This window comes from Ixodes scapularis, unplaced genomic scaffold (genome assembly GCF_016920785.2).
Source record: "Ixodes scapularis isolate PalLabHiFi unplaced genomic scaffold, ASM1692078v2 PGA_scaffold11__112_contigs__length_91849675, whole genome shotgun sequence".
NCBI classification, from domain to species: Eukaryota; Metazoa; Arthropoda; class Arachnida; order Ixodida; family Ixodidae; genus Ixodes; species Ixodes scapularis.
The window spans coordinates 76,565,936-76,569,552 of record NW_024609837.1 but is presented as its reverse complement, the minus strand read 5'-3'; the positions used below and the strand labels follow the sequence as shown (position 1 = coordinate 76,569,552).

At 42.4% G+C, this 3,617-nt stretch overlaps 1 pseudogene; it reads right to left on the bottom strand.

Annotated features, from left to right (window-relative positions):
- Positions 1-1,830: 1,830 nt before the first annotated feature.
- Positions 1,831-2,415, bottom strand: LOC120839066 (annotated as a pseudogene).
- Between the last annotated feature and the right edge of the window lie 1,202 nt (positions 2,416-3,617).

The following is a 3,617-nucleotide window of genomic DNA, read 5'->3' as shown; positions in this document are numbered from 1 at the left end:
TAATCACGAGAGTTGACATTTTAACGTAATACCGCGATTGGACAGTGGCGTGCGCGCTACTCCATCGCGCTCGAAGAGCTCCACGTCGAACACCGCTAAAGACCCAAACGGCCCACTAGCATTTCAGAACAAAACGTTGGGGCTCCAATCTAAGCTGCGAAGGTAGTTGGTCAGCGAAGCTGCGGTATCAGCCGCAACGATTGCCTACTGCACTATACGAGCTGCCGCCGCAGGTCGGAGCACGCCGCCGCTAGTCCTACTGCCGTTTCTTTTCCCTTTGCCGCTCCTAGTATTCGCGCTGCTCCTCGGGAGTCCTAACTATGCGTGGCAATTCATCACGGTAATGCAGCAAGAATGAAATCAGTTGCTATACTACCGTTTCATCTTACGTTTAAGCACAGCGGATGTTACGAACCATCAGAGCCAATCGGAGGCTGTGTGAGTGTCACGTAACCTTAGAGAGGGGGCTCAGCGACGCGCGGAAAGCTTATCACGGGCCACGTCCACAGAACGGGATTGGCTAAGATAGCTCGTAGCATCCGCTGCGTCAGGACGTAAGGTCAAACGGAGTATAGGCGGGTTCTTTTATAAATGAAAGGCTTGTGACGTCACTCCCCACGTCGCAAGCTGCCGTCGCCGCGGCAGCTTGGCCAACAGTAATCTTCACCGGGAACGTATGCGGTGAGCGCTGCGAGCTTTGCATCGTTTTCAGGAGCTCCTTATGATTAATTATATGGTTAGGATGCTTGTTTTGTGCTTATTCTTTATTGAAACGAATGTTGTGCTGTATGTTGTATATGTGGTGTTTGTACTTTTCGCTTCAATCTTCTGAAGTCTTTTTTTCCGGAAGAACGCCGACACGAAAACACTCGCGGGGAGAAGGAACGTGCTTCGCATGTTCTCATGAGCCGTTATCATTATTATGCGGTTTGCACTTCACACGACGGCTTCGAATAACGTCAACCCCTTTCGAAGCAGTTGCAAACCCTAATATTTACCGGAACGCGTGGGAGGGTGTTCCTATTCTTCACACGCGCCTTAGCATCCATCATATGGTTTTCATGCTTGCTTTGTTGATGCTTGTTTTGTGGCTTTCTTTATTGAAACGGATACTGAGCTGTATGCTGTACGCCTGATTTCAAAGGAGATATGCTGTTTTGCCTTCAATTGTTCGCCGGGAGTTTCTTGCTTACAACGCCAACGACACGAAAACGTTTTTGGCTAATAAAAATATACAATTAACTTAGCTGTAACAAAAACAAAAAAAAAACTCTCTGTGTTTTTTCTAACACATCCAACGTTTCGCACAATCCTTACACCTCACACATATTTCCTACATCAATTCTGCTGAAAGCAAAGAACCCACTGCAAATATTTTACTCCACACCGGCTCAAAGCAAATCTCATTCAACGGGCCTTTCCACAACGCAGGAATTACCGCTTTTAATCTTGTAAATCGCAAAACATTTTGTCTGATCGTTTGCATTTTTTTTGCAGATAACAACAATATGATTTTGCTTGTAGTACTGTCATTAGTCGTTCCTTTCACTTTCAGGATAAACTGGCTTTGCAGCGCCTTTTGTAAAAATACATGCAAATGACACTACAGTGTGCTGCGATTGACAGCGGCAGCTTCTGCGTTGTAGAAACGCATGTTGGAGGATGTCTGTCTTCAGCCTGTTTATTTATTTATTTATTTTAAATACCCCCGACCCTTTTGCGTTATTGCAGGAGGGGGTACAATGAAATGCACAATGATACGTGCACGAACGTTATACATTTGATAATCATAAATGCACTGCTACTGAGAGTGACAATAGAGAGGTGGAGCTAATCATCAGTAAACCAATCCACAAACCTTTCCTCAAATGTGTAAAGAAAAGAGACGCCGGGAAGAACACTTAAAGGCAGCCTATTCCATTCTTCAATGGTCTTCACAAGGAACGAGTATTTATAGATGTCAATATTAGGTATACAAGGTTCAACTGATAAGTCATTCTTTAAGTGTCGGGACCGTCTACCAGGAGGTCTTATGTTGTTTTGCGTGTCGATAATAAAATGGTTAAAATACAGTAGATAAAAAAATTTTAGTCGTGTAATTTTACGCCTGAATGCTAAAGAGGTTAACTGGGCATCTCTTAGCAGTGCCTAAACAGACTTGTTTCTATTATATCTAGAAAATATAAGCCTGGCCGCAAACCTTTGAATACGCTCCAACTTGCTTATTTGGGTTCGTGTTTGGGGGTCCCTTATTGTTGATGCATACTCTAACGTTGGGCTCACCAAGTTTTCATAAACATTCGTTCTGACATCAGAGTTCGGCCCTCTAAATGATCTCCTCATGAAAAAAAGTTTTCTATATGCAGAATCTCATACATTTCCACTATGCGTGTTCCAGTTGAGATCACTTGAAATTGTAACACCGAGATACTTAAAAGTGTTAGAACGCTACAGTTTTATACTAGTTATCTCGTACGAAAACACTAAAGGAGACTTCTTTTTGTTTATACTTGCGACAGTTGTCTTATCAAAACTGATGCGCATATTCCACCTCTCACACCATCGCAAAATAGTCAACAAGGAACGATTCAACGAGATTTGATCGTCAGCACTTTCCACAGTGATGTAAACCAAACAATAGTCAGCAAACAATCGTACTTCCAAAGCCGAATCAATATCTTGAGCGATATCGTTAACATAAATTAAAAATAAAATAGGACCCAAAACAGAACCCTGGGGTACGCCAGACGAGACAGGCAAAACAGATGACCCATGGCCGTCTATTTGAACATACTGCGTCCGATCAGAAAGATATGACTTGATTCAAGAAACCAAGTTCTTATCAACACCAAGACACAGTAATTTCTCGAGTAACTTGCTATGTATGACTCTGTCGAATGCCTTAAATAGGTCAATAGACACAACATCGACTTGGCCACGTGCGTTTAGCTCTTCATCAAACTGATGCGTTGATTCAAATAGCTGAGTAATAGTCGGGAGATCCCTGCGGAAACCGTGCTGTTTGTTGCAGAAAAGATTGTTGTTTTCCATGAAATCCACTAGCCGTTTACAAATAATGTGATCGAGCATTTTCCGTGAATTTGATGTCAAAGAAATTGGTGTGTAATTTCTACGCTAAGAAGTTTGCCCGATTTGTGAATTTGTACAACTTTGGCGGTTAGCCAGTCATTTGGTAAGCGACATTCGTCGAGAGATTTCTGAAAGATGGTAGTCACAAAGTGGGATACCGGATCGGCAGTAGCGTCTGATTGTTCGGTACAGCCACTGAAATGTTTTTTGTTTTTTTTTCTTGAGGAAAGAACATACCGTAGTTGTTTTGTTTGTTTTTTTGCCGTCAGGAGGAATGATGTAGGAGACGAGTGTGAGGAAATAAGTAATTTGGTCATAGGATACCTAACAAAACCCGTAAAAACTGGCAAGCAGGAATTTAAAAAAAAAAACAATATGAGTTTAATATCCGATATTTATTAAGTAAACAAAAAATACCGTGTTTTTTTTCTTTTAAAAAAGGAAGAGTCGCGAAAAAAGAAAAGCTGCTGTTGTATCTACTTGACGATGTACCGCAAAACCATCACCACCCCCGCCCCCCCCCCCCC